The sequence below is a fragment of the Choloepus didactylus genome, chromosome 22, assembly GCF_015220235.1.
Source record: "Choloepus didactylus isolate mChoDid1 chromosome 22, mChoDid1.pri, whole genome shotgun sequence".
Lineage (NCBI taxonomy): Eukaryota > Metazoa > Chordata > Mammalia > Pilosa > Megalonychidae > Choloepus > Choloepus didactylus.
This window is the reverse complement of record NC_051328.1, coordinates 43,676,923-43,689,309: the sequence shown is the minus strand read 5'-3', so window position 1 is coordinate 43,689,309 and position 12,387 is coordinate 43,676,923. Positions and strand designations below refer to the sequence as shown.

General features: G+C 57.4%; 1 protein-coding gene across 2 annotated transcripts in view; it reads right to left on the bottom strand.

Moving 5' to 3' along the window:
• ACSF3 (acyl-CoA synthetase family member 3) overlaps positions 1-5,035 on the bottom strand; it is a 66,959-nt gene extending 61,924 nt beyond the window's left edge. Inside the window, exon 1 of one of the 2 annotated variants that reach the window (XM_037815638.1) lies at positions 4,944-5,035. The gene's annotated coding sequence lies outside the window, so the exon portion shown is untranslated. The other variant, XM_037815639.1, reaches the window with a different exon arrangement.
• Positions 5,036-12,387: the final 7,352 nt, after the last annotated feature.

Genomic DNA, 12,387 nt, shown 5'->3' with positions numbered 1-12,387 from the left:
CCCAACCAGGGCCCCGAGGAGGAACCCAGACCACAGCAGGGACTTGGAAGGAGCGAGCAGTCAGCATTCAGGGCAGCGGGAAACCTGAGGGCTGACCGGCCCTTCCTCCATTCCTGGGGCTTCCGTCCCTTTATCACACGGTGGCCCCGGAGAGGGCAATTTCCATAGCTCCCCAACGCACAGCCACTGTCTCACCCACTGACCCAGCAAATCTGATACAGAAAACTTCTCAAATAAAAATGAGAAAGGTGCATCCTTTTAAAAATTAAAGCTACTGGCTCATAACAGGTTTATGCAGACGACAAAGAACTGGGTCCTGCCCGAAGCAAGTGCACGCGCACGCTGAGCTAACGCTGGACACGCAGCCCGGTGGCGCCGCTGCAGGAGGGTGGCATGGCGCCAGGACGCTGGGGTCCTCCGCCTGGCATTTCCGCTAACTCCTGGGTCACTGCTCGCTACTGAATCCCCAGGAGCAGCTTTCCCAGGGAGGGGCCCTGCCCAAGCTCAGGGTGCGGCAGGGCCAGGCTATGGTCAGGACAGCGGCCTTCAAGCACAGGTGGCGAACACACCGGCTCCAACAAAGCCGTCTCGCTGGGGCCCGGGTTTGATGCCTTTTAGGAAAACATGGCCACGAAACATAACCAGGAGCAGAGGGATCCCCGCAGAGGCTGGTGAGGGGGCTATTTTGGAAGCTGACGCCACTAAAGCATTCCTCACTCCTCCACTTGATTGGGGTTTGAGACTGCACGGTGAGCTTTTCACTTTTCCATCTTCGGCTTCTAGCCCACGATGGAAAAGGGCTTTGTGGCCTCAGGGCAGCCTGGAGAGGGGTGTGGGGTGCGGCCGCAGGCCCTGCTCATATGCAAGCACAGCCCCCTTGGCTTGGTCAAGGTCCTACATGTTTTAGATGATGCACTGCAAAGCTCAATCCTGCTGTCCACCATCAAAGAACAGCCAGCCTTAAAAAAATAAATTTAAAATAAGAAAAAGAAGGGCAGGCTGGATGACACCTTCCAGCTGTGAAATACTACCTTACAGAGACATCCCGAAACAGGCCTCAGGTGCTTCCAGCTGCCTTTTTAACCCACACAATGCTTCTGGCAGCAAATCAGCCGTGGGTATCAAAAGCTTTAAAATATTCATACTTTGATTCAACTTCAAAAATCTACTGAAAAAATTCTAAAATAATAAACAAAAATTCAGGTACAATGATTTCCTTATAACACTATCTATAAAAGTAAAAAAAAAAAAAAAAAAAGGAAGGAAATAACCTGGTTTTCCACAGACGTGTCCCAGCACATGAAACGAAAACTGTGAACATGTGTTTGTGTTGGGTGAAAAGAAACCACCCAACATACAGCAGAAAGAAACGACACCTCGACGTTCAGGGGGCCAGGAGGTAAACTCAGGTGATTTCATCATCTTTTTCTCTATTTTACAAATATAAGATAAACATAAAGGCAAATAAAAGACAGCATACTGGAAAAAGAGCAAACACGACACTGAAACCGTTTTCCGCTCTCCACAGTGTCTCCACGATGCCTCCTTGGCGCCCTGCCTGAGTCCAGCAACTTCCCAATGAGGACACCGACGGCCCTTTCCCTAAGGCGCCCTGCCTCTCCTCCGCAACCCTCGCTGGCTGGCACATTCTTGTCGGGCATGGACCGACTCCAGTCTAGCCTCCTGGGCTGCGCTGCACCCAGAACCAGGGAGCCGGGGGGTGCCGGGGTGACGAGGCTCCCCAGTGCATGGAAGGGGGTGGGCACAGTGGCAGGAGGGGCAGGACAGCTGAGCCCCGAGGGACGGGGGGCAGCCGGGCAGACACCCAGAAAAGAGAACCCTGGCGGAAGGATGAGTGCTGTCCTCGCCCCAGCCTCTGGGCCCGCCTGGGACAACGCCAGGAGGTGGAACCACCACAGCAGGCAGCAGGTCAGCTTTAGTTTGGGCAGATACTGCCCACATCCCCTCCAGACAGGCTGCACTGTTCTACTCTCCCACCTACAATGAGGGGGAACAGAGGCACCCGTCACACTGGCCTCCTCGTCCTTCGAGGACGAGACCCTGCCAGCACCCAACTGCAAACTCCATGCAGGGCTGCCATCTCCCGAGGTCACCGGGGCTGGGCCCCGCCTCGAGCAGGTACATGCTTCAATTATGGACAGACGCCTGGGGCATCAGCAAGATGCACGGCTCCTCCAGGAAGTGACCCCATCCTTGAGCCACGGGGGCATCTCCCGTCACTCGGCTCCCCATGACCAGCAGCACAGCTCAGAGAGACCTCACCCACCATGTCAACACAGCTCTGTCGTGGGTGCTCCCCGTTTTAACTAACCAACTGCTATTCAGCACTTCATCAACACGAAACGGCCAGTGCCATCACATTGGGATGCAATCCTGGTCAAAAGCAGAGAAGCTTGCACTCTAGCCAGGTCACCCTTTTCATGGAAAACGTACAGTGTTCTTTGGGGTTTGGGAACCACTGGACACAGCTGCTGCCTTCTACTCTAGGAGGCAAGATCTCAAGTCAGGAACTGGGCAGAGCCCAGAGGTCAGGGCAGACCACCAAGAAGTGGTGACGCATGGACCCCCAAGGGTCACACTTCAAACACCAGGAAGATCCCATCTTTCTTGTCTTAATAGGACGCCGGGTGAACAGCACGGATTTTATAGTCAACACAGACCTAGTCTTGAACTTCTTTTTCCTCACCTCTCTAGGGCATGGTTTCCGCATCTATAAGATGAAGAAGACCCACCTAACAGAGCTGATGCTCGGATGAAAGACCTGGCACATGGCGAGCGCAAAACAAATGGCTGCGCTGTCCTCAGCACAGTGGCTGCATCCCGTGGAGGCTCAGCGGAAACGCAGGACAAAGGTTACTGGGTAAGAACGATACTTGCATTCAAATGAAGCGGCTGGTTTCCAAATGAATAAAACGGCACCTGATCTACTCAACACCACACCCAGCCCACCGACCCCCAAACCTGATATCTAAAGGGGACCCCCAAGAGCACTTCCTCCTGCCTTGTTGCTCTGACAATGGTGTGGGGGCGGGAGGAGCAGACCCCTGTTCTTCAGTGGAGACCTTCATTTCAGTGATGCCTGTGGTTTTGCGGGGTTGCTTTCAAGACTATATTTGTAACTAACAGACATTCAGACTGCATTCACGAGCTCTAAATTCAAATTAAAAAAAAACAAAAAACACACTTACATTTACTTCCCTTTTAGGAAGTAAAACGCCATTTTAAAAAATACCAACAAGGGCAAAGCTTGCTGCTATTTTAGACCCACAGATTAATCCACCAATTCAGTCTGCCACAAGGAGACGTTTCAGAGAAAAACATTGTGAGAGCAAGGGAGACCTTGTCCTCCAAGTCACAGCACAGACGAAGAGAAGGTGCCAGACCCAGTCACAGTCCCGCCACGACCAGCTCAGCCAGACGCGGGGAAGGCCGCTGGACTAAGAGCCACGGTTCCCGCCATGACCAGCTCAGCTGTACACAGGGAAGGCTGCTAGACTGAGTCACGGTTCCCGCCATGACCAGCTCAGCTGTACACGGGAAGTCACGGTTCCCGCCATGACCAACTCAGCCAGACGCGGGGAAGTCACGGTTCCCGCCATGACCAACTCAGCCAGACGCGGGGAAGTCACAGTTCCCACCATGACCAGCTCAGCTGTACATGTGGAAGTCACGGTTCCCGCCATGACCAACTCAGCCGGACGCGGGGAAGTCACAGTTCCCACCATGACCAGCTCAGCTGTACATGCGGAAGTCACGGTTCCCGCCATGACCAGCTCAGCCGGACACGGGGAAGTCACGGTTCCCGCCATGACCAGCTAAGCCGGACAAAGGGAAGGCCACTAGACCGAGTCACGGTTCCCGCCATGACATCTCAGCCGGATGCAGGGAAGTCAAGATTCCCACCAAGACCAGCTAAGCCAGACGCGGGGAAGTCATGGTTCCTGCCATGACTAGCTCAGGTGGACACAGGGAAGGCCACTAGACCGAGTCACGGTTCCCGCCATGACCAGCTCAGCTGGATACAGGGAAGTCACAGTTCCCACCACGACCAGCTCAGCCGGACGCGGGGAAGTCACGGTTCCCGCCACGACCAGCTCAGCCGGACGCAGGGAAGTCACGGTTCCCGCCATGACCAGCCCACTCATCTGCTCAAAAACTTCCTAACACCCAACTGATAGTTTATGCTCCTGGCCAGCACTCGAGGCTAGCACTGAAGACCTCCTCAGCCTCTGCTCCCACCTGAACATTTTCCCCCTCTCCCTGGACTCCCGAAACGTTCAATTCTGCCCCCGATCCCTGAGCTCTTGTGCTTTCCCTCTTGGCAAATTCCTAATCCTCTTTCAAAGCTCAGCTCAAATACTACCTCCTCTGCGAAGCCTTCCCTCCCGGGGTGGTGGCTGCTCCCTCCTGCCTTCCAAACACCTCACATGTATACGTGGAGAGCCTTTGCTTACACATCCACCTCCCCCGGGAGACAGGCTTGGAATCTGTACTCCTGCACCTAACAAATGCAGGAGCAGATGTTACACAAACAAAAAACAAGGCTGATTTCTGCAGGACCAGGGGAAAATGGAAAAGAACTTATTTTGGACACAACAGAAACATTTTAACTCTAAAATGTTAGGTGACGGAGTAAACGTGGACTCCAGTCGCCTCAGGGCCCTCCCAGCAGTTCCCGAGCGCACGCCGGCCTCGGGCTCCGCCTGGCTCGCGTTTGCACACTCCGCGCTCCGACGCTCCCCACGAGGCGGCCGCAGCAGGAAGGTCTCCCCGCCCCGGGCAGCCCGGCGACGTCGGAGAGCCGGAGGCGGAAGGAGGGCGCAGGGGTCGGGGAGGGCGGCCTGCGAGGCGGGAGAGGCAGCGGGCGCAGGGCTGAGGCCGCAGGGGCCCTCCTGCCCTCGCTCGGGCGGCGCGGGCTCTACCTCGGCCTGGGCGCGCGGCCCCCGCCTCCTGCTCCGGCTCCGCGGGCCTGGGGGCTCGGGCCGGAAGCGCGGCGGCGCGCGCAGCCCGGGTCCGGCACCCAAGTGCGTCCCCCGGCGCGGCGCGTCCGATCGTAAAAGAGTCCCCCGCCCCGGCGCGGCGGCGCAGCGGAGGGTTCCGGGCGCGAGCGTTCCCCCTGGCCCGGCCCCGATGCCCGGGCGGAGCGAACGGCCCCGCGCTCGGGGAGGCTCGGGAGTATTTTTAGGGAATAAGCACGGCCAGGCGCCCTGCTGTCTGTCCCTCTGCCATGGGGAAGGGACAGTGTGGCTGGCAAGCGATGGAGGTGCCACGGCGGCGCTGTCTTCTGTGTTTGATTTAAATTTATTTTAATTTAGATTTAAATAGTTACAATATCTGCTGGCTACCCAGTCGGACAGTGGGACTCCACATCAAAGAGTCTCAAAATTAGAATTAGTAGGGGAACTTGTTAAAATATAAATTCCCGGCCCCCCGACTCCTGAAGGGGCCTCTGGCGGGCTGACCTGCTCCTCTGCAGAGCCGCCAGCCGACAGGGGTGAAGCTTTCTCCTCAAGACTTGGGAGCAAGGGTGTCAGTGTTAGGCCGATTGTTAGACATTATAACTTCCTGTACGGGAGAAGCAAACATTTAATGCCAAACACAAAAATCCACTCCGTTGACTGGAATGTATGAATTTTTTCCTAAAGAACAAACAAACAAAAACAAAAGCTGCACTATCAAACAGTAAGCGCAGATCTGTGGAACCGGGTCCACACGTCCTGTAGTAAATGTACACATTTCCATGCTCCTCTCCCTCCCAGGTGACGAGCGTCGTTTGGGAGGCATCTGATGTGTCCTTAGGAAGCCTCAGGTGCCGGAGGATGGCTTTCCTGGGATAAGGGAATTGGATCTGGGCAAAAGTTGGTAACGCTGAGCCCTGTCCAGTGTCATCTACAAAGTCCAAGTAGTGTCATTGAGACAGGTCTGGTTGTGGTGTCAAAATGTCCTGCTGTGCACCCCTGCCTCTTTCCCAGGCTGGGGAGAGGGGCTTGATCCTGAAAACACAAATGGGGGAGAAGGGACAGTTGAAATCAAAACCTTGGGCCCCAAGCTTTCTGTGCTTAATGCTCTTTCCCCGCACCCACTTCTGGTTTGACAACTCACAAACGTGGGCAGACAGTCAAGAATTACCAGTGATAAAGGAAAAACTTTTCATGCCTGATAAAAATAGTATAGGAAAAGCCCTGGGTGCCCCTCAGAGCCAAAAATAACCTACACCCTCTTAGGTTTCCTCTCTATCTTTTGAAATTTGAAATCCCCACCAAGGCAGTTGACCCAGGCAGGCAATCAAGCACCTAGTTCATTACCTTTGACCCAAAACAAAATAAAGCCCACCTGCCCTGAACCCACCCCTAGAAATGGACAAATCCTGGTCCAATCAGTAGGAGTCAAACAACTTTCTTTATTATGTCTATAAAAATCCTTTGCCATCCCTAGAAACCCGAGGCCACTATTGTTCTGGCTTCTTTTGCTGCAGCAAAACTTTGGTGTCCCAAATAAAATGCTGTGGCCTGCGTGCTCAACCCCAATGTGTCTTTCCCATGCCACTTAGGATCTCACAGCTTTATTGAATGATTCATGAATCATGCAGCATCCAATTCAGAAAGAAGAAGGGAGCCCTGCTGAGGGGACATAAAGGGAAAACTCAAATAGGACAAACATGGAAACAAATGAGGAAGTGTTCTGATTAGCTGACATGATGCTTCCATTTTACTTGGGGGGTGGGTCATACAAAGTTGGGAGCAGGAGGTTGCTTAGGAAAGAGCAAGTTAGCTGGTGATAATTGATAAAGATCTGGCTGTATTTAAATTTGGTCTTCTGGGCATTTGGGCATTTACAGGAAATAGAAATTTGCCATAGGGCTTAGGACGGTGCCTCCATGTTGGGCCTATCAGATATTTGGGGACAGCAACCATGCGGATGAATAGGACTCCAGAGCAAGCCCCCGCGAATGTCCTCACAGAGACAGGTGGTGGTGTGGTCCCCATGAATCACAAACAAGATGCTTTGGGAAAGAGCATTCAAACAACAAAAAGGAGCTCTTGGAAATGAAGAACATGATTAATTCAACTGAAAACCTCAGCAGAAGGGCTAGAAAATAAAATTAAGGAAATCTCCCAGAAATAGAACAAAAAGGACAGGAAGATGAACAACAGGAGAGTTGAGAAAATCCATGGACAGTCCAGAATGCCCAGTATGCAACATTTCATGGTTGCAGGAAGGGGTAGCAGAGAAGCAAGAGGAGAAGAAATCATCAAAAAAATTTAAGAAGATGAACAGAGTGAGAAGGCACAAGGGTCCAAACGGAGGTGCCACAGAGCGCCCATGCGAGGGGTGAAATGGCCCCTGCCGACCCAGCAAATGGAGTCATGACCCGCAGAGCACAGGAGCAGGGAGACCCTACGCTGCCCACCTGACTTCTCCCCTTGGACGCCCACGGGACAAGAAAACCTGGTGTGTCCCCACCTGAGCTTGGGACCTCCCTCTAACCGGCAACCCCCACAGCCTTTGCCGGCCCCCCCTTCGGAACTGGTTCAGAGCTGGTTTCCTCCCAGCACCCCTGCTCTGACCGCCGGCCAAGCCCCTCGGCCCACCCCTGGATCACTCAATAGCCTCCTCCCGTCTCCCCACTCGCACCTGCCCACTCAGTCTAGTCCCAGCTCGGCAGCTGGAGGGACCCCCTTTTGAACCCTGAGTTGGATCCTGCCCAGAATCCAGAGCAGTTCCAGCCAAGACCCCACGCAGCCCATGCCGGCTTCCCTCGGTCTCGGTCCCCAGCTTCAGCCGTGGATCCCAGCCTGGCCGGGGGAGCGGGTCGTCTTCAGGAAGAGGAAATGGGTCGAGTGCCTTATCTGCTTACATATGAGAGGATATTTGAATGCCAAGGTGGGGTTTGAGGACAGAGGAGGCATAAATACACAGAAAACCGATCAGGAGGAAAATAAGGCCATGATTAAACACTGGGAAAACAGAAAGTTGTGTAGGAAAGGAAAAGCTATCCAATTATACTAGGAGGCTCCATTGTCAATAGCATTTATGGAAGTACAATAATGTAAATATCTACTGTGTAAACATGAAAGTGCAAACCAAGTTTACGATAGACTGTTCTGGAGGAGGAGTAGAGGAGGGTGGGAGGAGGGGACGGAGGAGGGGTGGGGAGGAGGGTGGGAGGAAGGTGGGAGGAGGGTGGGAGGAGGCAGAAGTGGATCTGCAGCTCTCAGTACAGGAAAGTGTCTGTGAAGACCTTGGCTTAGAGACAGGCTGGTGAACATCAAGGTAAAATGAAGGGGAGGGTGATTCTTCAGTCTGTGGGGATGTATAGCTGTGATTGATGGATAAAAGAAACAAGTAAATTAGCCAATAAAGTAAAAGGGGCAGAGGGATGTGCCCAGCATGAGGCCACCACGCTGACCCTTGCATCCAGCCCTTAGACTCACTCAGAGGACTCCAGAGGTGCTCCCAGCCAGGCCCGCAATGGGCAACAGGGCCGGATTGTCCACTATGTCCAAGTCCTTGTCAACGTGCCTCAACCCCCCAGGGCAGAACAGGGGACCCCAAGCCCTTGCCCATCTCCCCTCTACCTCCCACTGGGTCCTGGGCCCACTGTGGCTTTGGGGGCTTGAGGCAGGGTCCGGACCGAGACCTCCTGTAGCTCGCGGGCCAGTGGGGAAGGGAAACGTGAATAAACCGAGGAGTAGGCACAATGCTAGGCACTTGGCAAGGATGCTGCTCAGTGGCGGGTTCTCCGGAAGCCAGATGAGTGTCTGCAGCCTCTAAGGGGGAGGGGGGTTCCCGCCTGCCCTGCCCTGAGATTTGGGGGGAGTGGGCTGCAGCCTCTGGTGCCCCCCCGGGCTCAGCCTCGCCCGAGATGCACGCAGCCCTGGCAAGCAGCCTCTCCCCGAGAAGGTCCTTCCCGCCAGGGGTGGCCTAGCGGCCGGCAGGAGACTGCACGGGAGACACCCCCTTGCCCTCCGGCTTGTGTCACCTCTAGCTCCAGGAGCCCAAACCGCCGGGGACATCCGGGTCACACCTCTTCACGGGGGGAAAGCCAGTCACAGCTCTGCTGGCAGCAGCTTGCTCGTGGAGGGGCCTTGTGCAAACCACGTCCCCTTCCAGCTTGCTGCTCTGCAGGGAGCAGGGCAGACGCAGCCCGTGATGCGGGGCAGGGCAGGGGCACGGGAAGGGCTGCACCAGCACCGGGGGCGCTCAGAGGCTCGGCGGGTCAGCGGGGACACGGAGGGTAGGCCCCTGGTGTGGAGGTGGCCGTGACCTGGGCTCGGACCCTGCTCGTGTCCGCCAGCCCCCGAGATGGCCCAGTGCCCCCCACCTCCCGACTTGGGCGTGTCACACAGACCGTTCCCAGAGGGGACGTGGTGGAGGTGACAGCGTGCAGCCAGGGACGAGGCCGTGGAGGCGCCCCGGCTCCCTCTCCCCCCCCCGTCAGCACGCCGCAGCAGCCGCGAAGGGGCCGCGTGTGAGGGACAGACATCTCTGTGGAGGGCCGGCGAGGAGCCTCCGCTCACAGCCGTGCGAGGGGCGTCCTGGAAGCAGCTCCTGCAGCCCCGGGCGAGCTGCCAACACCTCGCAGGAGACCCCGAGCCAGAAGCATCCCGCTGAGCCCTCCCTGGACCCCCGACCCACCTCATCTGTGGGTGGTCACCAGCGTTTATTGCTCTGAAGCCACTAGAATGGGGCTGATCTGTGACGTAGCTGCAGACACGACTCGCACCCCGGGCCTGGCCGGCTCTCCCAGGGGCTTGGAGAAGCCCCTTCTGCTGCGGAGGCGAACACGGCGGTTGGAGGCGCTGCTGCTTCTCCAGCCCCACTCCTGTGGAGGGCTGGGGTGGCCCCCCCAAACCTGGGGGTCTTGGGCAGCCAGGGCTGCAGCTCCACCTGGCTCTCTGTATGCTCTTGGGGACCCGGTCACCCTGCCAGGGTCTCCCAGGCCACACCAGGCACCACGTGTGGGTGCCCTGCTCAGCAGCCCCGGCCGAACCCAGCCCCTTGTGGCTCCCCACGGGGCCCCGGGAGCGTGGAACAGAGCCGTCCCCACGGCGTCCCGTCCAGAGCCCCGACCCAGGACCTGTGACGTAATAAAACAGGGGCTTTGTACCACCAAGCTTGGGGTTGGTTATGCAGCAAGGGCCGCAGGGGCAGTGGAGGAGCGGGCATCGGGGTGGGGCACTGGCCCCGGGGGTCCCGCCCTGCGCCCTGGAGACACGGAGCCGAGGGCTGTGGCTTCACAGGGCGGGTCCCAGCTCCCAGCCCTGGGGGCTCGGGCGGGAGGGAACGTGGCTCCTCCAGCAGAGCGGCGGGGGCCGTGGTCCGGGGAAGGGACGAGGACTTTCCCAGAGGCCCCTGCCCGACCTGCCAGAAGGGGTCCGCCGAGCGGGAGCCAGAGGCCAAGGAAAGGGGAGCGCGGCTGCGTCCCCAGTGCGTCCTGGAGCTTCTCAAGGACAACGGGACCCCGTCCCCCGACCTCCCCCCGGTGAGATTGCCCGGCCTCAAGGGACAGCATTTGGGTCCAGAACAGGGAGCCCCATGGGGCCGGGAGCCTGTGGCCGTCTGGGTGCCGGGGAGACGCAGCCAGGGCGGGGCCCCCAGCCCCCGGCCTCTCCCCTCTCGGGGGTCTCAGCTCCCCCACGCCGGCCTCGGGCAGGGGCTGGTCTGGGCTGTCCTGGGAGAGGACGGAGGCTCCCTCTGAGCCACTGGTGGTTCCGTTCCGCCACTTCCTGGCTTTCGCTGCCATGTTTTATTTGCTTATTTATTGACTTCAGTGGTAAATCTTTGCATACAAACTATTTTCTGAAGACAATTTCCATGAAATGCCAGATCAGAGAGTGCACGTCACTGAATTGCTCTCCAACAGAAGGTTCGCTCTGTTTATCTTGTGGCCATCGGCGAGTGACACCGTCTCCCAGTCTTTCCCTGATGTCACACGTATCTATTTATTGCCAGTGTGATGGGCAAAACTGGAGCCTGCTGCCCGCCTCTCCCCCACGGCACTGCTGCCCGCTGCCCTCACCCACAGGCCCGGGAAGCTGCAGCCGATCCCCCAAAGCGCAGAGCAGCTCTTTATTATGCACCATTCCCGCTTCTTCATGACACAAGCAGGCCTGCCTGCCCCTCATCCTCCATGGTCCTTTGTATTTGGGGCTTTTTTAAAACTCTTTAAAGGTTGACAAGTGATAGACCCTCTGCAGAAAAGCTCCGGAACACAAGAGATGGCTGTGACCCCACGGGCCTCCCTCAGCTCTGCCTGCCCGCGGGGCCGGGCGCACCTGACAGCCCCGGAGCTCAGTCCCTGAGGCGGCGGCAATGGCCTGACAGCTCAGCCCGGGGCTCTGCCAGCCGCTCCCTCATGTCGCTTTAGCTACGAGGCTCACGGGGAGACCCTCAACAAAAAGCAGAAAAATCTCCCATTCGGCCCGCCTCGCCTGGGCCAGCCCTTTGAGTGCACAATCTGCTTTTCTCCTCGGCTTGCCGCCCCCTTCCCTGATGAGGACACTGAGGTCCAGAGAGCTCCTGCAGGTTGACCAGGGCCCCAGCTCAGCTCTGCAGGGCATGTCCAGCCTCTGCTTCCGGAACCTTCGGTCTCCAGCACCCGGGGATGTGGGACAGGTGCCCAATGACTGCTCGGCAAATATTTGCTGATGGTGGTGATAAGGCGGGTGGGGGTGAACTGCAAGGCCCCAGGGCCGCAGAGCGGGGTCCTCCGAGGGCAGGGGACTGAGCCCCAGCTGTGGAGGTGCAGGTCTCCGTCCAAGCCCCTGGGGTTGCTGCAGGCTGAAGGAGCAGGTTGGAAAGTTTGATTTCCCCTGGGCCTTGCCATCCGCCCACCCACCTGGTGCTCCCCGACTTGGCGTGTGGCTTCACCTGGTCCGCGGCTGGCTGATGTGGGGACGGCAGCAAGAGGTGGGGACGGGTCAGCTCCCCCATCTGCTTCCACAGCCAAGGAGGGTCGCACCACCTGCCCAGACCCACCGCAGACCCCAACCCAAGCATCCCTGGCTCAGCTGCTCGCTCAGAGGTGCTGGGCCAGACCTCGGATGGAGGTCCCCGCGCTCCAGGGTGGAGGGCCGCTGGGGACGTCCGTCGACGTCACACACGGAGCTGGAGAAGCACCCCAGGCCGGAGGACGGGCCCCACAGAGCCTCCGATGGCAGGGAGCCCCCACCCCAGTCTCACCCAGAGGCGACCTGGCCTCGGTCCAACGCCGCCACGTCCACACCTGGGCCTCCGTCTCCCTGAACTGAAATGTGGGGTCGGATGGAATCAGTGGCTCAAATGTTTTAACATGTAACCTATATCTGTAAACCATCCCCCCAAGAAAAGAAAAGAAAAGTAAAGAAAAGAAAAGAAAAACTT